This window comes from Hemicordylus capensis, chromosome 3, assembly GCF_027244095.1.
Source record: "Hemicordylus capensis ecotype Gifberg chromosome 3, rHemCap1.1.pri, whole genome shotgun sequence".
Taxonomy (NCBI): Eukaryota; Metazoa; Chordata; class Lepidosauria; order Squamata; family Cordylidae; genus Hemicordylus; species Hemicordylus capensis.
Genome location: NC_069659.1, coordinates 121,018,977 through 121,043,144, shown reverse-complemented (window position 1 = coordinate 121,043,144; position 24,168 = coordinate 121,018,977). Strand labels below are relative to the sequence as shown.

The 24,168-nt window shown below is 42.2% G+C and overlaps 1 protein-coding gene across 8 annotated transcripts in view; it reads left to right on the top strand.

Annotated features, from left to right (window-relative positions):
• Positions 1 to 404: 404 nt before the first annotated feature.
• The window catches only part of TBL1X (transducin beta like 1 X-linked), a 214,332-nt gene continuing 190,568 nt past the window's right edge, over positions 405 to 24,168 (top strand). For 2 of the 8 annotated variants that reach the window (XM_053311761.1, XM_053311762.1), the window contains exon 1: positions 1,766 to 2,149. The gene's annotated coding sequence lies outside the window, so the exon portion shown is untranslated. Of the gene's footprint in view, positions 485 to 580; positions 736 to 1,410; positions 1,529 to 1,762; positions 2,150 to 24,168 lie in introns of those variants that run through there. The other 6 variants (XM_053311764.1, XM_053311758.1, XM_053311763.1 and 3 more) reach the window with 6 other exon arrangements.

The window sequence follows — 24,168 nt, the reverse complement described above, 5'->3', positions numbered from 1 at the left end:
AATCTTTATACACACTAATGTCAATGTGCTATACTATGCTGATATTTCCCAGTGCTATGTAACAGACACAATGCTTGTAAAGCTATGCATACTAATTTGGAAGACAATGCCACTGAAATCAATGGGTCTTACTTTCAAGTAAAGATGTTTAAAGCTGATAGATCTCATATTAAAAAACGTCCATATGGCAACCATACATTCATTTTACATATTGATCCTAGTACTGTTTTTAAAATACCCATCCCCTCTCACAGTAATCAACACAATCTAGTAGACTTCCTTGTTTAAAACAAGCACACATTTTGTTCTGCGCAGCTAATAGAGAGTGTATGGTAGCAGAGGAATGTGTCACAGTAATGCAGAGAGCTGTAATGATGTCAACTTGTTATTTACTTTCCAAATCTGAATGACTGAGCAAGGCGAAAGGAGAATCAATCAGCCACAATGTGACCCTGCAGGCGGAAAAAACACAGCACTCTCACCAGTAAGAGATTGGGGGATGGGAGGCACATGTAACCAGGGCAATATTGCATCATTTACTTGCATTGCTTTTTGTACTGCTCCTTTTTTCTCGATTCAGTGTTGTAGCTCAGTATGAAGCTGTGCAAGTCTAAAGAAAAATAAGAAAAGGAAGATTCATCCAAGACAAAAGAACATCAACATCTGTTTTCAGGGTTGAATGGCAGCTCATATGTAATAAAATCTATTTTGCTGAATCACAGTTATGGAGACGGTGTAAGTCCATATTTTAATGTGCTATAATTATTGCATAGAAGCATTGGTTTTAAATCACTCATGAAGTATATCGCGTATATAAATATTATGGGTTGTGTCCTGCTTTTAATAGGTGAACTCCCAATGATATAATATTTAATTTACGTAGACACTCCTTGTCTCTTGATGACCATTATTAGGTTATGCTGCAAATTACACAAAATGGATTTAGGATTTTCTGGTTCAGCCAAGAGGAAATAACTTTTTGTAAAACTGGGACAACATAAAAATAAAAGATGGCTCTGACAAATTTGTGTAAGTGCCTAAAGAGAAGACTTGTACAATATCTATGCTCTGTGTGTGTGTGTGTGTGCATATGTATGTGCGCGCGCGTATGTGTGTGTGTGTGTGTGCATATTGTATGTTCCGCTATATTAAGCGGAAAAGCAGAGTAAATGTATTTTTACTCACCTAGCAAAAACATAATCTATTTAATGTTTATGTTTATTAATATTATTATCTCTACTCTCAGGCAATCCCTTTCCTTATGAAAAACAGCTCAGTGAAAATAAGATCGATATACAAAACCAGGCATTATTATGTGTGAATGGAGTGAATGTAGGTTTTTCTACCTTTGATCCATTTTTGCTGACTCCACAGGGTTAACATTTTATTTGAATGCAGGAGAGGGGGAGGGGCAGATGTTCTGTTTTGTTTTAGTGGAGCAAAACAACGTTTCAATAATCCCTAAAAGTGACTCAGGAGTTACTTCAGGACACAACAATTAGGGAGTGGGGGTTGATTTGATGTAAAGGTAGGTGTTTATGTTTTAGCAGATGGAAAGTTATAAACCCTTAATACAGAGAGGAAATGTGTGAGTGGATCTCTCTGTACTATCTATAAATAACCTAGTTTCTTCTTGTATTTAAGATCAATGTGGCTGATCCCCCTCTCCCCCTCCACCCCAGATCACTGATTGTCTCTATGGATCTATCCTTATGTGTTTGTCTGCTTCTCCCTCTCTCCGAGCTGCTGTTGCTGTCTCTGGAGGAAGACTCCCTTTACACACACACACACACACACACACCAAACACTCTAACTGCTAATGAAGTCGTGAGCAGCAGCAGCTGCACCTCCTGACCGCCATTCCGCACCCAAAAACTTTCCATTTCCCTCTTCCCACTCTCGGGACTTCCTTTTGATCGCCTCCACCGCTTGTGTATGTGTATGTGAAAGAGGAGGGGGAGGAAGAGTGTGTGAGGGCTGCCGGAGATTTACAATCTGCCTTCACGCTTTTGGGACCTAGGAAAAGAAGAGTTCCACCATGGACTGCAAGTGAAAGGAAGTCTGTCTTATGTGTGTGTTAGCCGAAGTTGAGGCTTTTCTCTGTTGCTTCCAGAAGTGTAAGCTGTGCCTTTAACACACACTGAGGGAGGTGAGTTTGGAAAGAGTCTTTATTCCGCTCTGGGACTTTTTTTGTGTCTGTCTGTGAAATTGACAAATGCAGTTTTTTTGAGTGTAAAACGGCTTTGGTTTGCAATATTTTTCAGTGGGACTCCCAACTTCCTCGTGTTTCCCTTCCACTGCAGTTGTGCGTGTTGCTATTGTGTGTGTGTGTGTATATATATACACACACACACTCTCATATTTTACAGAGGCTTTTTCTCGGAACCATCTCCCCTCTCCTGTATGTTTCTTGCCTAAATGTGACTTGGTGTATTTTTGTTTGCTTTTAAACCATAAAAGTCGCCGAAATCGCCTGGAAAGTCCTGTTTCTAAAATCTTCTCCTTTCCTCGAAAAGGAGATATGTAATGTGTACCAGCTTCCACGGTGCGAGCCTCAGCTATCACTGGGGGCGGGGGGGGGCAGGATTTATTTATTTATTTTGGGAGAAAAACAAAATATGGGTTAGAAGTGTTGGCTCCGAGTGGGGGAGGGGAAGCGAGGAGAACTGCCTTGCTTTCTCATCGCTTGCCTTTTATCATGTGGTCGAGAGGGGGAGAGGCCCTCGTGAGGAAGGGTGTTGCTGATCTGCTGAACGAACTTGGGTGTTGAGTGTAGATTTTAAGTAGAAAGGTCGGGAGCGGGGAGGGGGGAGGGGACGAGCTATTCACACTGTAAAATGGTGTATAGTTTGCATAATCCTCAGCGTGGGGGAGGGGAATCCCATTCATCTTCTGCAGGGCTTCAGTCAGCAAACTCTGACGCTCCACGCTGTTAAGTTTGGTTCTAAGAAGGAATCCTGTCTTTCCTTCCCTGATCTGTAGCATTAATAAATGTGGACACTTCGGTATTGAGGAAACAGAGTCAGACTGCACCATCAGTTAAGACCCCCCCCCCCTTTTTTTTTGCAAGCATAGGGCAGTACTGCAACCTGTTGAATGCAAGCTTGAAAATATGGAGTGCTCCCTCTTTTACTGCACTACTTCTAGGCCATCACTTTCCAACTAGTTACCAGCACAGCTGCTTTGCCTCCTTTTTATCTGGTCTTTCCCCATCCCCTACAGTACACTACTTTTCTTGTATCCATGTCTGGCCTAATATTTTGATTTTAATTTACTGGGAGGATAAATTGTTGTTCCTGTATGGTGTTTAGCTTGGACTATTTCATCATGCACTGGATTCTCAAAGTGGCATAAATGGCCAGTACCCCTCCCCCATCTTCTGAAAGTTTACTTGGAGCTTTAAAGTTGCAGCTGGTAGCCTACATGGCCTCTTAAAGAATGCAAATATATCTGCAAGCGTGTTTTTAAACTGCTAATGCAATATAAATTGCCATATATATATATATATATATATATATATATATATATACACACACACACACACACATACACACACACACACACACACACACACACACACACACACACATATTCATACCTTGATTTTTATATGAAATTCACAAGATCTCTTGTGCTTTCATGAAATAAAAGATCTCCAGGGAGCAGGAACAACAAAACTAAAGGATGTTCAAGTGCCAGATGCTTAAGGGAATAAATACTGAGTGTGAAATAGGATTTCTGTATCACAGTTTTAGATTAATAATTTTCTTCCTGGTGCCTATATTATGTGACAGAAGAAAATAGGAATGTGGTGATGCATACAGAGCTGTTATATATGCAGAGCTGTTTCTGTGCCACATCTTGCCTTGACCCATTTATTGCTTTACCAAACTAAGTGTTTTCATACAGCAGCAAAAGCAACATCAATGCATTAAACTTCCTGGCCACATGACTGTACATGGTGAGGTGACATTGTTCCTTGGCCTACACCTAGAAGAGTAGATAGGAGATTATGGGCTATCAAATTTTTAAAAATGAAGCTACTGTCCATCATTCTGTGATATGAAAGAATGTGAGTTCCAAAATGGAGAGATCACTTCTGCAGTCCAAGAATATCGGTTTTGTTAACTTATGTGTGAACCGCCTTGAGATTGTTTTAATAAAAGGATCTATAGAAATTTAACAAATAAAAATAAGAATTGCTAATTTGGTGGTTTTTCCAAACTACAAATGCCTTGCAGGTTTGTTTACATGGTTGGTGGCTCTCAGTGGTCTTCTAGCCACAGCTCCTTGCAAACTATTTTGGGTCACTGGTACTCCTTGGTGTGAATTGCTTGAACAGATTCCACACATCAGATTCCACCCTCACAAAGCTACTACCATGATACTTCCAACATAGTCTCCAATCTTCAGATGGAAATCTTTTAATTTATTTTCACCCTTAATTAGTCTGAGCTGAGAGAGTTTGTACCCAATTAGAAGTTGCCACTGTGGTTTGTAAACAGTACTCTTTCTAAATAAGTATTTTTAAAAATTAAATAGTACTTTATATCTATTTTACTTTAACTTTCTTTCTCCAGGTTTTCCTTAATCATGTAAACAAATCCGTTGTCAAAATGGGTTAAGGGGCTGTTGCCTCATGATAATCAACGGTGTAACTTGGCCTATGACAATGTGTTCTGTTCTGTGCTGTGTGTGTATAGGTAAAGTGTGTCATCAAGTTGATTTCAACTCCTGGTGCCCACAGAGCCCTGTGGTGTTTTGTTTTTTTAGAATACAGGTGGATTTTACCATTGCCTCCTCCCTCACAGTATGAGATGATGCCTTCCAGCATCTTCCTATATTGCTGCCCGATATAGGTGTTTCCCATAGTCTGGGAAACATACCAGCAGGGATTCAAAATGGTAACCTTCTGCCTGTTAGTCAAGCATTTCTTCTCTGTGTCACTTAAGGTGATGGCACTGTGTGTGTATTCGTCTTTAAATAATGTAAAGAGTACTTCTGGAAACAGTTGGCTAGCTCCTTCAACAAAAGAAGGTTCAAAGGTAGGGTCTAACTAAATATTGAAAATGTATTGCATCTTTATTTGGCTATGTACAATGCAGAGGAAAAATGGCAGAGCTTTAGATAGAGTGACTGCACAATATATCTCATGACCTTCAGAGAGTGAATTATAATGAAATCGGAGTATTGTTGCCATTGCACAATTAAAGTTTTAATCTATTTACTATCTTTTCAAGAGTTATAGAAAAAGCTCCCCATTTTTTAGAAGGATTTGAAAATTCAGGCTGCATTCATGCACTGACAACTGCATGGAAGTCTCAAACGCTCTAGATATAAAAGGGCTAGAATAACAAACCATTATGCTCTAGTGATGCAAAACTGCACATGGTGTATGCAATTTCTGTATCTTCTCTATGTAATAAGCATGGATGGCAGTGGCAAGCAGAGCAAAAATCTGTTGAATTTAATATCAGAATTCAGAATGCTAACAGCTGCGGTGGTGCAGTGGGGAAGCAGCTTGCCCAGGGAACAAGGCGCTCTTAGTTGGAATCCCTGCCGGTATGCTTCCCAGACTGTGCCTAGTACATATATATTTGTAGTCACCTATATCGGGCAGCAGCGATATAGGAAGGTGCATGGGGCGGATGCTCACTTCAGTGACTGGCAAAGGCATCATCTCATACTGTGTGGGAGAAAAGCAATGATAAGCCACTCCTGTATTCCACCAAGAAAAAACATGGCTCTGTGGTCGTCAGGAGTTGACACTCACTCAACAGCACTGCCTTTGCTAAGGACTGGTGATCTTAAAACAAGACATGCCTGAAACATCTTATGTAGCCCTAATATATAATTTCTAAGGAAATGTCCATATGCCATGTTTAAGATGGCAAATAGGGATGAGCCATATTTAAATGTTAGCAAGTGTCCTAGTGCTCACGGATACAGGAGCAGATGCAGTGAGGAAGTCCGGCCCGGAACTGTCACTCAGCTCCTCCTGCCGGGCACACATGGTTATGATGCTGTTTGTCTGATGGGAGAAGTGCTGTAATGGTGATGTCAGGCGTTTCTGTGAACAGCAACCTCAGGCGACCAGGTTGCTTTCAATTCTCATACCATGTGGACCATTACCGGTAAATGTGTTTGTAGTATTCTAGTTGCTGTAGTTATAAGCAAGATCTCAGATGGGTTCATCTCTGCCCCCGAAAGATACTGTTGGGAGTTCCGGGTCTCTCATCGGTTTTTATGGCTCCTTTCAACTGGCTTTCAACTCCTTTCAACATATTGTCAATGTTAAAGACTTAAAGGTTTGGAAATCTCTGGTTTTCCTGCTATAAGGAAACTCTGAAGGGCTTATTTCTTGGTGGCCTAAATGGGTCAACATTGCCAGAACGAAGTGAGTTTTGTACCCAAAGTGCTTTGTATTCAGTGGTGGTTCTAGTTTCCGCCCTAAGCCATTTTTGGAAGGGCGGTATATAAATACAAAATAAATAAATAAATAAATAAATGTTTTAATGAAGAAAACTGGGCACTTGAATAATAATGATGCTGATTCTATAACTGGGATTAATTATATAAATTACATAAATTGAGCAATTTTGTGATTTCTTTCTCATAACCTGGTTCTCAGACAGAACCTTATCAATCAGGGACATAGCTGTAATTGTGTGGATGTATCCAAAGAACACGAGTCACCTACTCGTGAGGAGCTGCTGAGGGCCCCTCTCCTGTCACCTCCCTCCTCTCCATTGCCATGTGGGCACTAGCCATTCCATACTGCGCCCTGCCTTGCCACTGTCTCTTGTCTCCTGCTTCCTGTTGCCGCTTTCTCCTTTACCTCCTTTCTCCTTCTCTTCTGCTACCACCACCATTACCTGGCTAGATCCTGCGGTGGTAAAAGAGGGGATGGGATACTTCTTCTCTCACACAAGCAACAGCAGAAGCATCCCACCCCCTTGCTTGGTGCTCTATGAGCCTGCTGGGAAATGTAAACATGAGAGCACCTGCGGCCATTACCCGGCAGGCGTGTGCAAGACGTGATGTAAGGTGGTGAGAGAAGAATTTTTACTTGACCTATTGTATGGCATTTTGCTGGCTTGCAATTAGCTACTGGAGAATTCAAGGTCCTGGTTTTAAGTTACAAGCCCCTTTCAGCCTAGATAAACTATATCTACTGCTTCCACCCTTTAAAATCTGATTGGGAAGCACTTTTAAGTGCTTTCAGTTCAAGATGGTGTAGAGGATATGGAGGGACTTTTATTTTATATCCTTAGCATTATGCAGTAGCTTGTGCGCATGAGCGTGAGTTTTCAAGCTTTTGCAAATGTTTTAAAATGTTTTTAGAAAGGCCTTTGTTTTTAAAGGAAGTTATTTGGTGGTTTCTCATTGAATGGGAGGGAAAAAATAAAATAACGTCTGTGAGTAATAGCATGTAACCATATCAGGCAAGGAGGTGGGACTCTACTTCCTTGACATCCAGCAGCTACTGCTACAAGGCAGCATTTTATACATTGTAGTATAAAAGCAGAGAAAGTGGTACATAACCCTTTCCCTGCCCACTGCTTTCCCTTGTGATTGTTGTTTTTGTTCCTCCTGGGATATCAGACCATATAGAAATAACATTGTTTTGTTGGGCTTCCTTCTTCATATTGTTCCATGTCTAAATTTCAATATTGTCCACATTATCATCAGTTCACAATCTTTACAGTGATGGTTCCAAAATTTTTTGGTATGTATCACCCACATACATACATACATGAGATTCTACTACTAGGGATGTGCATGGAACTGGTGGGGGCCAGTTCGAAGGTGGGGGTGGTACAACTTTAAGGGTGGGGGAGGGAACACTTACCCCTCCCTCCGCTTTCTCACTGCCAGTACTCACTTGAAAACCGGTCCACCGGGGCGGCAGAGTATCTCCCTACTGCCTTGTCCGCTCTTTGGACCGGAAGTAGCTTGCGCACATCGCTCACGCGTGTGCACATCACACATGCATGTGACGTGTGCAAGTGATGACGTGCTCACATGCTCAATGTACTTCCGCCTACTTCTGGTCCGAAGAGTGGATGGAGCAGCAGGGAGGTACACTGCCGCCCCGCCGGACCAGTTTTCAAGCAAGTGCCAGTGGGGGGGGGAAGCAGAGGGAGGGGTAAGTGCACCCTCCCCCACCCTTAAAGTTGTCCCACCCCCTTCTTCAAACCCTTTGAACCTTCCGGTGTTCGAACCTGTTCGGAGGCCCGTAAAAGGTCTCCGAACAGGTTTGTGCACATCTCTATCTGCTACCATCATTTTCAAAAGCTTACATACTTCTGTAGCAATCTAAGTGGATCAGTATACTTTTAACGTTAATTGTATATTTTATCTTTATTAGCTTGGTTCAACAACTGCAACCCAATGAAGTAATACAGGGAAGAGTCCATATGCTTTGCCCACTTATCCCAAATCCCAATTTTCTAATAGGTTTTACTTTAGATTTTTTGAATTCATCTGTTTGCTAGCCACTATGAGTATTTGGCTGAAGGGTGGGATATAATTTTTTATTTTAAATAAATAAGTATTGCCTTACTATCTCTGTGGGAGTGGTGGTAAAATCCACATTGGAATTTGTTTTTGCCAAGACAACTCTTGCTGGGAAAGGGATACATTTTTCTGGCATTTTCCCTTGTACTCTCTGGCTGTTCTGAGTTTTCATTACTATTTTAATGTAAGTTCTGGATATGTTCCAGCCTTATTTGAAGTGCGGGGGAGCAGAAATCTCCTTAACTCTTGTGAGTAGTCTCATTTTTTCCATATTTTTTATCTTGAGACAAGATGGAAGTAATTTTGTAAACTATTTTTCAGCTGGTAAATTAAGCATCTTTCCCTCCCTTGGCTATTTTTAGTTGAAGGAAATAACTGACCTCCTTACTGCAAGAATCCAAGTCTCAGGGGTGCAATTTATAGGTTTCTATCAAATGGCCTACTTGGACAACTTAGTTGAACTAGAACAACAACAACTGTGGAACTCGAGATCTCTGTAGTAATAATTGCTCTGCAAATATTACAACATACAGTCTAACTTTCTCAGAGGAATATTTGAAAGGTTCAATTTTGCTGTAGGATGTTTTTTGTGTGTTTCTCTCTTGAAAAGCTGATTCCCTGATTTTAAAGTGTGTTGGAAAACTAAGAGCTTGTTAAACAATTGTAACTACATAACTTGTAGAAAATCCTGAACACAATAATAAAGAGGCCTCCTGGAGTGCTTATTTAAGGGTCAATGAAAATACTCCATAGGTCACCTACTGGATTAGGCTGCCTAGAAAATGCTATTACATATTGAAAGAGATGCCCCTCAAAAGGCTAGCCTGTATTTTAGGGGCATCCTACATTAGGAGTATCATAACTTAAATTAATAGTAATCCTTGCAGTCCATGTTTACTCAGAAGTAAATCCCACAAGGAGTTGGGCTTACATCTAGGTATACTTATGAATAAAGCTGTGCTAATCTTATGTTATCTGGTGGTTCAAACTATCTTTATATTTAGAAGACTTCAAAATTGAAATAGAATTACCTAAATAAAATGTGATTATTCCTAAGAGTGCAGTCCAGGCTGTGACCTGCACATTGCAATGCACCTCTAGTCCTTGCATTGTTTTTATGTATGGAAGGGAAGGTTAATCCTTTACATGGAGTAGTATGGGCTGGGGAAGAAGCAGTGAGATAATTGGTCATCTTCATAGTACATACATTGAATAGCCTAGCCAGTTCCACACCAGGGATGTAGAGAACGTTTTGATCGTGAAATGTTTCGACTCGAAATGGGCTGTTTTGAGTGCAAAACAGAACACCCCACTTTTTAAAAGGGCTGTTTCAAGCTCAGAGCAGAACAACCCCATTTCAATCGGAAACGTTTTGATGTTTTGAGATCCATTTTGGAGGTCTGTTTTCCCCTTGCTGATTGGTTTTCTGCCACTCGCTTCTGATTGGTTTGTGATCTCCTTCCTTCACTCACTGCTCTGCTCTGCAAGGTGTACTCAGTCAAAATGTTGCTGAAGTTGCTTGCTGCTAAGGGTGCTGCTAGGTTAGCTGTTCCGATGCTAGGAATGTAAGGAGTCATAATTGTGTGAGAGAGAACAACTTGTGCCAATAATGTTACTGCCAGGGTTGCAAAATGCAGTAACACTGTGAGTGCAGCTTGTTCCGGCCATAGGAAACAATGGGAAACTCAAAACACCCCATTGTTCTCCATGAATAGCTCCTAGGTACACCCAAGTGGGTTGAGTAGTAGGGCACGATGTGTGCTACCTACCACCCAATCCACAAAAGAAATGGGCAAACGGGTGATTTTAAACAAATGTTTAACTTTCCCCACCCCCACCCCCAGGATCCCTTTTACTCACATTGATCAATCCACTTGTATCCCAGAGGAATGGGGGTACAGTCAAGATTGTTCCAATTTATAAGAGAGGCCAATATTCTGACCCTTCTAACTACTGGCCAACTAGTTCGCTGAACACTATCAGAAAATTATACTATAGACACTTATGGTAAACTTATAGATTGCTTGGAGCAAGAGAACATACTTAGGGAGGGACAGGCAGGGTTCAGGACCGGCCAGTTGACTATTGATCAGGCAAATTAATCGGAAGGTAACTGATCAAGTAAGGACTTATAAATACCTGGGAGTGGTTTTCGGGGAATACAGTTCCTGAGGGGCCTGATTGTGAGCATGTTGCAACTAATGCCTGGAAGAGTGCCTCTGCTGTATTAAAGTCTCCCCCCCCCCGCCCCACCACAGAGGTGGACAATGTATACTGGCCACAACAAAGGTCTTTCTCAGCTGAAGTATGGTGCTACTATCTGTGGTGTTCATAATTTTAAACCAATGGAAACAGTCCAATCCAAATTTCTGCGTGCCATATTCTCAGGCCCTAGATGTGTGCTCAATGTCATTTTACAGTTGGAGGTCAGCCTAACAAGAGTGGAGGCCAAGGTTTGGTTGTCTTTAACTTTTGGCTTTAAATTGTTTTTTGCCCGAAAGCCTAGCTCATCTTGTTTTGGAAGATGGTTTCCAATTCAGTTGGCATAAATGCCTTTCTAATATGTTGGGTAAGCATGGGTTTTCATTCTAACTTTTAATGCCATTGGGACTCGATCCTGCTAAAAAACTTATAAAACAATGCCTTGTGGATATTGAAAAGCAGAGTGATTTGGGACTGATCTCTGCAGGAAATTTTCTTGGTAATTTTCTAAATTATCCTAGATCAGCATATTATTTAAAGAGAATAACTATTCTGTCAAAGAGAAGGGCCTTTCCCCTTGCACGATTCAGTGTGTTTCCATCTGCGGTGTTGGAGGACAGGTATAAAAGAATTCCCTTTAACATCCAGATATGCCCCTGTGGGCAGGCCTTTGAGTCTGTGACTCATGTTCTTTTATATTGTTCATTTTATAGAGGCACTTGTACCTATCTTATTTCCCTCTTTTACTAAACATGCCGTATAGGACAGATGAGGAATACACCTCTTTTCTTTTAGCTGATTGCTATGTACCCATAACACTGTGTAGCCAAATTCTGTGCAGCTGCATATAAGGTTAGGTCTGAGCTGGTTTGAGTTATATTTAGTAGTACTATGCGGTCTCGTATATTAGGTATTTGTACTATCTGTACTACTTATATTCTGTGCTGTTTCTGTGTTGGGTCAAAGACCATAATAAAGCATTCATTCATTAATTAACTCACACACACACACACACACACACACACACACACACACACACCCTACCACCAACAAGAAAGAAAAATCTGCCAATATTTGTATGTCTCCACTTGTAATATATTTTTTCAGGAGTGATGTAACTTAAATGTAAGTGACTACTATGAATTACCCCAAAACTGCGGAGGACAGGGGAAAATGTTGTTAACTTGGCCAAGGTATCTACTAGAAATTCTTCAACTGTACCGATAGGATAGAAGTTTTTTGTAGCCCATTAAATTAATTGTGGTTAATGACCATGTGTCTCAACTACCCCTGCTGCCAAGAATATATTTTAAATATTTTAATTTAATTTATATTTAAATTGTTAGATTATATGTCATTGAGTGTTTTATAGAAAGGCAACTCATAAGTTTATAAAGAAATATTCCCATGCAATTGTGAGTACTTTGTCCAGTTCTGGGCACTGCACTTTTAAGAAGGTTGTAGACAAATTGGCATGGGTTCAGAAGAGAACAATGAAAATGAGCAGGGGCTTGAAAAACAAGCCCTACGAGCAGTGTTCCCTCTAACAGAGATTCCCAGATGTTGTTGACTACAACTCCCAGAATCCCCAAGCAAAAGACACTGCAGCTGGGGATTCTGGGAGTTGAAGTCAACAACATCTGGGAATCCCTGTTAGAGGGAACACTGCCTACGAGGTAAGCAGCATGAAGGGAGGAGTATGTTTAGCTGGGAGCAGAAAAAAATTGAATAGCCTCACTCCAGCTGATTATTGTATTACACCTTTTGTCTTCCTTGGTACCTTCTCCCTATTTTTCTGAAGGCCTGTGATATACAGTCCCATGTAACTGCTTTGTCTCTTTTGAACAAACCAACAGGCTAGCTTCAATGTCTGTTTTGTGGCCCTACTTGCTCTCTGGATACAGAGACAATAAAATGGGTATTGTGGTCTGATTAATTTATTTTTAATACAAAAAAACTATAAAACATCTATAATCTTGTTATAGATGTGTTACGGAACAGCTGTTGGTGATTCCTAGGTGTTAAACTCTAAGGCTTAATTTATAATAGACTGTTTTATATAATCCCTCTCGCTTTATCCCACTGGCCTTTGGCAAGGCACACCTTGTGCCAGACATACAACAATGTACCTGGTCATTACCTGGAACTGAGTGCTCTTCTGCATTTCCGAGCTCATGATAGGTCACAAGGCTGTGTCCCAGGCTGAGATGAGGGGTTCCCTCATCTCAGACCTTCAGGCTCTGCATGAGAAAAAGTCTGTGTGCTGAGGAACTGGGAAGGAAGGGAAGAGACTGGATCTTTCTATGGGAAGCATGGGAAGCCTTCCCATTCCAGAAATTATGGGCTTGTTGAACCAGGTGGAAGTAATGGTTTTGTAATAATTTATGGGAATTTCCTCTTAGGCAAACAATTCTGTGGTGACATAAAGCTGTGTGCACAGGAAGGAATGGATTGTGCTGCTACAGTACATCTTTTATAAATACACAGAGGTCATTACACATTGCAAACAGAAATTTAATTGCTACCTATCTGGGTTGTTTGTATTTGGCTTGGAGTTAGTGCTAAGCAATGGATACTTAAAATCTGGAGAAAATTACATTAATATATGTAAACTAAGAATTACTCATTTTCCTATGTAAGACACGGCATAGATTATAACATGCTGGGAGCCAAATCTGTTTTAAAAAATGGATCCGTGAGATCAGGCAACTGATGTTGACAAATAGCCAAGTATATTTTAATCTAGTCATGTAATGAACATTTTAATTAAATTTGGCATTTATTCCACTGAAAGGGGTACTGTACTTTCAAAAGTATTCCTTTTTTAAAGCAAATACTTTTCTTGTAAGATCTATTCTACAACCCTGTATATTGGCAATCTAAAGCTTCCAATAATATGCATGGGTATGTGGGAGGAAGTTCTGTGAACAACCTATATCACAGGAAGCAACATAGCACAAGATTTTTGTCTTGCTGCAGGCAAAATTAATGTTTTTTGTTGTTTAGTAATAAAAAAAGACAAGTACAATAACTTTTTACTTATTGCCTCTACTCACTTTTTGCACTGTGGCCTTATCAGCATTTCATTAATCCTATCCCACAGAGGAGCCTTCTGTAGAGTATTGCACTGTAGTTCAACATAAAACCCAAGCATTTACAGCTCAGCATTTGGGAAATGAATAATTTTGTGCTTTGATGGCACTGATGAAAGGAAGCTATTGTGCTGTCTTGATTAGTGCATGTACAACTCTTACATAAGATTTGTGCTCGGAAAACTGCTGTGATGAGTTTATGCTGATTTTAACACATTCCAGTAGCCTACAGCACATTGATTCACAAAGTCCTGCCAAAAGCAATAAGTTTCATAGTGTACAGTGAAATGTACACAGTGGATTTTGTTTTTGAAAGTGAATACATGGGCCTCAATTGTTTGTTATAAAGATATACTAATTTTATTGCCAGTTTTGGCAGCTGCTTTGTACCTTAGTAATTTGTTGGCTTTTCTCCTGTTTTCCACTTAGCTTTGGCTTGACTTTGTTTAAGGTTGAGATACATATATGACTTCTTTCCATGTAGTCCTGACTTGTCCAATACCAGCAACTGAATGGCAAGCAGTAATTCACCTACCTAGCCTCTGAAGTATCCCTAACCTAGTTTCAATGAGAAGATTCTTGGCAGACTGAGCAACCGACAAAAAAAAAGGAGCCCACACACCATAAGCTCAATAATTAATTTATGTATGCAGACTCCATCTAACTAATGTTGTGGTTGATATTCTGATTAGAAAGGTCAAATGTTGAGTCACTATCTTGCGTTATACTTTTCCCTATGAGAATGTAAGCATTGCTCATTGGTCTGAATGGGGAAATCAATCAGCCTTCTTTGAGCAGGGCACCATCAATGGGACCTCTTAATCTGGAATACATAGGGGCATCCAGACCCTGGATTGAATAATGCTTCACCTGACCTGCTTTAGTCACCTGACCTGCTAATTCATGCAAAGCAAAACTTACTTTGCATGAATATCCAAGCCTTTAAGAATATAAGAACAGCTGTGCTCGATCAGGTCCAAGGCCTATCTTGTCCAGCATCCTGTTTCACACAGTGGCCCACCTGGGAAGCCCACAGGCAAGAGCTTGTCCTCTCTCTTGTTGTACCTTCCCTGCAACTGGTATTTAAAGGCATCTTGTCTCTGAGGCTAAAGGTGGCCTATAGCCCTCACACTAGTAGCCACTGATAGACTTGTCCTCCTTGAATATCTAGGACCTTCTTAAAGCCATCCAGGCTGGTGTCTGTCACCACATCTTGTGGCAGAGAATTTCATAGGTTAATTATGCATTGTATAAAAAAGTATTTCTTTTTGTTGTACTAATTTTATTGGCAGTCAGTTCATGGGATAACCCCTGGCTCTAGTGTTATGCGAGAGGGAGAACATTTTCTCTATATCAGCTTCTTTACACCTTGCATGCTTGTCTCCCCTTGGTCATCTTTTTTCTAAATGAAAAGCCCCAGGTATTGTATCCTTGCCTCATAAGAAAGGTACTCTAGGCCCTGATCATCTTGGTTGCCCTTTTCTGCACCTGTTCCAGTTCTATAATGTCCTTTTTGAGGTATGGTGATCAGAACTGTACACAGTACTCCAAATGTGGCCACACCATAGATTTGGGCATTATAATATTAGCCGTTTTATTTTCAGTTCCCTTCCTAATGATTCCAAGAATGGAGTTGGCCTTTTTCAGAGCTGCTGCACATTGAGTCGACACTTATAATGAGCTGTCCACCACAACCCCAAGATCCTTCTCCTGGTCAGTCACGGATAGCTCAGACTCCATCAGCATATATGTGAAGTTGTGGATTGTTTTGTGTGTGTGTGTTTTTGGCATCACTTTACACATTAAGGAGAGCTGGTCTTGTGGTAGCAAGCATGACTTGTCCCCTTAGCTAAGCAGGGTCCACCCTGGTTGCATATAAATGGGAGACTTGATGTGTGAGCACTGTAAGATATCCCCCTTAGGGAATGGAGCTGCTCTGGGAAGAGCAGAAGGTTCCAAGTTCCCTCCCTGGCATCTCCAAGATAGGGCTGAGAGAGATTCCTGCCTGCAACCTTGAAGAAGCCACTGCCAGTCTGTGAAGACAATACTGAGCTAGATAGACCAATGGTCTGACTCAGTATATGGCAGCTTTCTATGTTCCTAACTATCTGCCCACTCCCCCAGTTTGGAGAGATCCTTTTGGAATTCCTCACAATCTGTTTTGGATTTCAGTAACTTAAATAGTTTGGTTTCATCTGCACATTTGGCCACCTCTCTGCCCACTTCAGTTTAATTAGCACTATTAACTTTGCCATTGATGCCAGGCTTTGCAGATAGGCCTGACTAATCCTTATAGAATGACACTGTTGGGGAAGTGGAGATGCTGTTGGTTTTGGGGTACCATGAAATGCCTAAATTTGCCTCCCTTTGACCACAGATATCTTTTTTCTCGGCTATGGAGTCTCAAATACCTTTGTGGTGAAAGCTGATTGCTAGATTGAAATTGTAGTAACACCATTATATGTGGCTGTGACAGGATGGGGGTTACCCTTTATGCTTTCCTAGGGATCTACCCTCAGTAGAGAGATTGCTCTGATCCCAATTTTAGGAGCATGCTGCTCTGCTTCTTCGAGATAAGACTGCCACCAGTTGATCTAAAGCCATTGATCCAGCTTAGACATGGCTTCAACAACCTAGAATTGTCTGGCTTGGGACTTACAGGCACTGCACAGCCGGAGTCCATGCAATCTAGCTCTAGACAAACAGCATATTAATCTAAAAACAACTCATACAGTAGCTCATGATCTTACAAGACACATTGGGAAGAGTTTTGCAAGTAACCCTCCAGAACCTTTTAAACGAGACTGAAGCCACTTCTATGTATATGGAATTTATTAAGAAATAAGGTTGCACACAGAATCAGGAACTGGAGGAAATGGGGGAAATTGGGAGTAAAGAAGGGCACACAGGAATTCAAAAGAAAATACAAGACATTAACTAGCACTGAGTTTTACTTTAGTCTAGCAGTAGGCAGGTCTTTGGCTGAGAGAGCATTAATCTCTACAGCTTCTCGCTTTCTGGACACTAGTAGCAGCTGGTGACATGGTAGGGATTTGCATGAAGCATGGTGTTGCAGACCATTCAAGATGGCATCTGCACATGCTCAGACACCATTTTCTTCCTGATGCTGCCCAAAGGCTGATAGGAACAGGGAACTGATGCAGCCAGAGCAGTGTGGCTTTTTCCAGCAGATAGCCCGGCTGCTAAATACAAACAATGCTGCACTGGGGTGGTGGGAGGCAGCAGAGGAGCAATGGAGGAGCAGGTAAGACCTGACTTCCTCCAGTTAAAGTGACCAGCTTGCCCCTGCTGAAATGATAGATGTGCAGAAATATTTCAAGCACATCCCTACAACATGGTGCCTTGTTGCTGGCAACTCATGACTCTACCGGTAACAAAATAGTGAGTGACTTGGCCCCTGTTTTATAGTGATTTAAGAGAGGGAAGGCTTTCCCACTTTTCCAGAGATAGACATCTCTGGGACCTAATGGGAACAGCCCACACCTACAGCCTGATGTAACACACAAACATAGGATAGGAAGCTACCATATACTGAGTCAGACCTTTGGTCCATCTCGCTCAGTATTGTCTACACAGACTGGCAGCGGCTTCTCCAAGGTTGTAGGCAGGAATCTCCCTCAGCCCTATCTTGGAGAAGCCAGGGAAGGAACTTGGAACCTAGATGCTCTTCCCAGAGTGGCTCCATCCCCTAAGGGGAATATCTTACAGTGCTAGACTCCCTTTCATATGCAACCAGAGTGGACCCTGCTTAGCTAAGGGGACGTCATGCTTGCTACCACAAGACCAGCTTTCTTCCACAGGCCTAGACCAATCCAGGGTTGAGGTTTTTCCCTCCAAACTGGAGGCTCCTCCTCCTTAATGGGATTGAATTTACATGTCTAAATTCAGGTCTGGGTTGAGCTGGTCATCTTTTGTGAAAAGGGGTTTAGGACTATAGCTTGATTGCTCTGTCCCTTCCATGACAAAAGCAAGGATTGTCTTCATTCAGTAACAAAAGGGAGGAATGTCTCCCATTCAGAGCACTTAGGATGGAGTGGAAGTATCAACCATTCCTGAGCTAAGATGGAGATCTGGGTTTTGTTATAGTAGTGTTGTGAATTTATGTGTAGAATAAGAACCCCTGACTTGCTTCTTGGTTGTCCTCTGGTATGCTTTGGACATGTGGGAACAAACCACCTCATAGCAAAGCATCTTGCCTAGGGAGCAAGAGGCTGTCAGTTCGAATCCCCACTGGTATGTTTCCCAGATTATGGGAAACACCTATATTGGGCAGCAGTGATATAGGAAGGTGCTGAAAGGCATCATCTCAGACTGCACGGGAGGAAGTAATGGTAAACCCCTCCTGTATTCTACCAAAGAAACCCACATGTCTTGTGGAAAACTTGTCTTAGGTACAACCTAGAGTGTTCATAGTCTAATAATATTGTATAAAAGGAATTAACCTGTGTAGATTAAAATTCTGAAGACAATCCGCAACCCAGTTTGTCCATAGGTCTTGGACTCATCCCTTAAAATCAAAGTTCTCTAGGGGCTGGTTTGGACGATAGTCCACCGGCACATACAGTAAGGTCAAGGATGGGTAAGAGTGTGGATGGAGAGTGCTAATGTCATCGGACGACATCCTGACATCTCTGTTTGAGGGAGGTGTTTACTGAATCACCCCTCTACACATGCTCCAAATCCCTGTTTAAATGTGATAAAGGAATCCCCAAGAGTGCATTGGGAGTGCAGAGGGTACTCTGACAACTTCAGGGCAGGAGCACTCTTGGCCTGTTCCCAAACCTATCTGGTGTGCTGGTGGCCTATTGTCTGAACCAGCTCTAAGCTGGGATGTGCTGTACATCAGCATGTTTATTGAACTTAAGAGATATGAGCTTATATGTGCAGATAGGGGGGGAAAGGTGGGCTTCTGCTTGGAGATATGTTTGATCTGCAACAGTAGCTTACATAGAAAGTTGCCAAACTGTGTCCGACTATTAACTCCTCTAAACAATATTGTCAACTCGGCAGCAGCTCCAAAATTTTGGGCAAAGGTTGTCCCCAGCCCTGTTATATGACAGGGCTTTTAAATGAAGATGCAAGAGGCTGAATGTGGTACAGTACTTTCTGCATGCAAATAATGTTCTACCATGCATTGTTGTAGACAGATAATAGATATAGTTCTATATGGATAACAAAGACATTGCATTGTCAGGTTTACTAATAATTTCATACTGTTACAAGTTTAAATATACTTCTTTATCTTCACGTATTTCAATAGCTTTATATAAAAGTGGGTGGAAAGTACCATGTAATCTTTGCAAGACAATTAGTAGGGTGCTAGCTTTCACAACTTGGTAATTATAGAGGCATTTAAATTACTTTGCTATCCACCTTTCTTACAGGAACACTAAGAGCATTAATTAATGTTTTGGAAGCCTTTTAAAGATAAGTGTTGATTAGTGTTGCTGTTTAGTAAGTGGAAAAATATGAATGCAAAACTGTGCATGTAAACAAATATCCAAGCCCTTACTCCTACTTCAGTTTAATTAGCACAATTAATTTTGCCATTGATGCCAGGCTTTGCAGATTGGCCTAACTCTTATAGAATCTCATTTTAAGAAGAGCAAAATTATATAAACAAACAACACTTGGACATTATGATGAAAATTCAGGTGAGGAAAGCATGATGGATGGGAGAGCGTTGTGGGAATGCTCTCCCATTAAAAAAAGAAATATTACTATGTTGCTAGTAGTGAAACCCCTCAAAAATAATGGAAAGAAGGTAAAGCTAGAATTCTGCTCCCTGACTTGCTAGCTTTCCTCAGTTAGGGACTGCAGTCTGAGTGAGCATTGTAACATGTAGTCTTACTTGCGTATGGACAAGTATTCCAGAGAAATGAGGAGTGTTATATTTAGATCTGAGCCTAATGATTGGAGCTGCACACTAGACATGATTAGCAGCAGCAGCAGCATAGCTGTGGGCCATAAGTTTGCAATTTACTTCTCTGACACCAATGTGAGCCTATACATATGCTGAGTGTCTGGACCTCACTTTCTGCACCTGTAAAAGCTGCTGCAGCACCTGAATGCAGCAACACAGGCTCTAGAAGAAAGAGCACTCCCTTCAACATAATCAGCTGGCACATGGCCCAACGCTTGGGGACAAGACCTTCTAGCCATTGGCTGTGGGCAAGGAGATGAGGTAGGCAGGGCAGTGCAGGTGCGGGCAGGCTGGTACAGCCTATAGGCAGCTGTCCTGCCTGGCAAAAAAATGGGGATGGATCAAGGCCAGCACCACTGACCACCAGGGAGCTGGAAGCAGAGTGGGCATACCGTTTAGCACCTGGGCCACCAGAGATGATTGGGTGACCATCCAGGAAGGAAAGAGAGCAGGTCAGGAAGAAGAGCAGGAGCTTAAGGGTTGCAATACCTGTACAGAGGCATTTAAGGGAGGCAGCCTCGCTAATGAGGCTAGTTTCTCATTTTCCTTACTTATACTTTTATTTCTTTGCCTCCTTCCCCCCTCCCCTTCTTAGAGTGTGTGAGAGTGGGAAGAACATTTTTTCATTCCTAATGAGACCATTGGCAATTTCTAGTTTTGCTTTTGTTTTCCTTTACTCCTTATGGAGCAAGAAGGGTGGGCTAATCCCTCGTGGAGGGCATGGTTTGCACCTTGCTAGCAGGATCAACCTTGGCTGCGTGGAATGGGAGACTACAACATAGCTCCTCACTTGTTCCCACCTGCTCCTTTGTTTTCCCTGCCTGTCCCTGCGTTATCCATACTTCCTCCTATATCGCCTCAAAGCCTGCCCAGGAGGAGAGCTGGTCTTGTGGTAGCTAGTATGAATTTTGTCCTTTGCTAAGCAGGGTCCCCCCTGGTGTATATATGGATGGGAGTTCACATGTGAGCACTGCCTAAGTGGCTACCAGCATCTGATCCTGAAGCCTTGCGGTCTGCTCCTTGAACTTAAACAATCCTGTGGGATCCGATAAGAGGAAGGAGTGTTATCTGAAGAGGAGGTAGTTCAGCAATACCTTTTCCTCTCCCCTCCTACCTCTCTCATTTGAGATCTTACCTGTCAAGCTAAGTAGTTGATTAGAACGCCTCTCTGTTAAAAATGCTTAACTAGGAGAGTTGGTCTTGTGGTAGCAAGCATGAATTGCTCCTCTTGCTAAGCATAAGTCTGCTGCATTTTGTGTTTATCTCAACAGGCTAGATCAAATGTTTCTTTCCTCCATCACCACTGCCACAGTCCCCTTCTTTACCCCTCTTTTGCAAGGTTTTGTTGGCAACATGGCAACAACCTGGCTCCACTAGGTTGGTTGGGAATTACCCTGGGAGGCATTACGCACCTTTCCCAGATGTTATGGCTTGGCTCGCTATTTCCCGTGTTGATGCCTTTGAGGCATAAGTGGTCTCAGGCTCAATCTTTAGTTCCAATATCAGCCTGAGCTTCCAGGGGACAGTAAGTGCAACTTACTCCTTGGAATGCCCATGAGGCATCCACTAATTTTGTCCACCACTAACTCCTTTTTTCTGAGAGCCTCAATTCTGGTGCATAGGAACTCACTCCTTTTGTTCTACCTAAACACTCTGAACTTTGCTAAGGGATCAATATTTGGCAAAAGCAGCAGCACTGATGGCGGACTCCAGCCTAAAACTGTATATAACACTCCTCCAAACCTTTAGCACCCAGAGTGCTGGTACAGATCTATCCGGCAAACATTCTAGAAGGTTGACACAAAGTCCAAACTTGAGCTTACGTCCTCTCCCTCTGCAGGTGCCAGCCCCTTCAGACCATCTCTGGATCCGATCATGGTAGAGACAAGGATTTAAAATAAATAAAATAAAAGCCTATCCCATGAGGAAGGCCATTACTTCTACTGAGACACCAGATTCAAGGAATTGGGTTGTTCCCTGCGGAAACAAGCTGCAGAAGACTCCTGGGATACATGAGTGTCTTACATTCATCCCAATGTGCAGCACAATGGAAAACTATGTCTCTGACCAAGTAGTAAGCAGAGTCCTCAACTTTGCTTCCACATAGATGTCCACCTCCCAAGGCCTCTGAGTCATTGACACCATTCCCAGGCCTATTCCCTATACCTTATCACCACTTCCCCAGACCACTACATGGTGTCCCCACGCTCCTAGAGACCAAACTAACATCTTCAGATGTTTCTACCCTTCTACCATCTCCTACAGACTTGGTTAATCGAATTGGTACCTTTGACAGAAAGCATTTATTCTAATTCATCACCTCGAAAAGGACAGCTCTTGGGAGGCAGTTCCTCTGATCATGGAGTCCTCTAGAAAATCTGGACCTCTGGAAAGTGCAGGACCTCTAGAAAATGAATAAGTTTATCAGAAAGGGGAAAGGTTCTGGATGGAGTCACCTTATGCCATATATGGGCTATCTGCACAAATGTATTCATGGCATCAATGGACATCTCAGAGGCTTATTCCCACATCTCAGTTGATTCAGATCACATGAGATTCCTAAGATTCTCATACGACCATCTGCATTATCAGTACACAGCGTTTCAGTTTGGACTGTTATCTGCCCCGCCCCCATACTTTCGCAGGTAATGGTGACACTCAACACACCACCACCTGTAGAGCAGAAACATATACCCTGATCCCCACAATCCTTGATCAGTCCTCCACCTTCCAGAAAGCACAGAGAGATGTGAGTCCAACACCACTGGGCATGAACTTTCACGGATTCATCATCAACCAGAAAAAGGGCCATCTTCGCTCGTCTCAGTCTCTTCTACACTGGGCAGCGCTTTCAACACCACTCAGTCCTCCGTGTCACTCCCCAGGAAAGGAGGGACAAAATCTCTGTGATCATCCAGCCTCTTTTATGTTGTCGCCCCACAGACCCCAGGTTTCTCTCCAAGGTCTAGAAGATCAATGATAATGTGTATGGAGAGCACTCTCCAAATGAGGTGTCACTTGCACCTGTTCAATGACTCCTGATCCATTGTAAGCACTCATCTTGGTGGTCAATCACAAGCAGATTCTACAGCGGTCTTCTCAGCACACACTCCTTGGATATCGGCATAGCAGCCATCCTGCTGCTCTGTTTCTCTCATTCGTAACTACAAATATCCTCCTTGTAGACACCTCAGGCGACCTTCAGGCGAACTGCCCTCCTACAAGTAACTTGAATACATCCTTCCCTCCCAGTTGTTTTTGCATACCACTTGGGCATGTTCCATACTTGATAAGTTCCAGCACAGGGGAGAAAGGAACACTGGACTTATTGTGAAGGATTCTTTTTCCCTGTGACTGGAGCTCTGGATGTATATAGTTATTGGGGTTGGTTCTTCATATCTTGGGTGGAACCATCTTTGAGAACATGACAGCACTAGTATGTGTCCTCTATGACTCCTGTTTTATTCTCCTTTGTATTTAATCTGTTGCCTTTCTAGGCCATTTCTCTCTTTCTACATGTGTCACACATTGTTCCCTCTAACAGGAATTCCCACATGTTGTTGACTACAACTCCTAGAATTCCCAGCTGCAATGGCTTTTACTTTTGCAAAAGAGGATTATGGGAGTTGTAGTCAATGACATCTGGGAATCCCTGTTAGAGTGAACACTGGTGCCACACTATGGTACAGTCCCAGATCTGGGGCTGTGGCACCCTCTGGCAACGGGAAACTAGCCTCATGTGATTTGTTCCTGTCTCTCGAGCATGCTCAGTGCACAACCCCTACTGATGAGCTCCAGTAATGGGGGGGAAACCCTTCACAGTAAGTCCAATGTTCCTTTCACATAATGGGCTTGTTCAACACACACTGAAACTATGAGAATTAGCCTCTAAAGTTCATGCACTTCTTTCCTTCTTTCCCATTTTTCTTCTCCACTCACACTTCAGAATTCCTTCTCTATTTCCTTGTTTTTAGGCAAACTATATTTTCCCAGTTTCAATCAAACTGCAAAATATGGTTGGTGCTTGACCTGAAAACCAGGATTAAAACTACTGTTTGAGTCATCTAGGTAGGAAAAATCTACAGTGCGCATTCCTAGTGAGTCAAGAACAAATGATAGTTTGTAGGGATGTGCACAAAATGGATTTTGCATTCTGTTTTGAGCTGGAAATGAAATAAAATGGCTGAAACGTTCCATAAAAACAGTGGTCAAGCCGGTTGCTTCAATGGAATAACTCAAACAGAATTACCTGAGAGAGCACCTTCTTCACATGATCCCCACCACACATTAAGGTCATCAAGAGAGTTCTGTTTCTAGATGCTGCCAGCTCATCTGGCAGTGATTCAGGAGCGGATCTTCTCTGTAGTCGCTCCTGGGCTGTGGAATGCCCTCCCTATAGACATCCGTGGT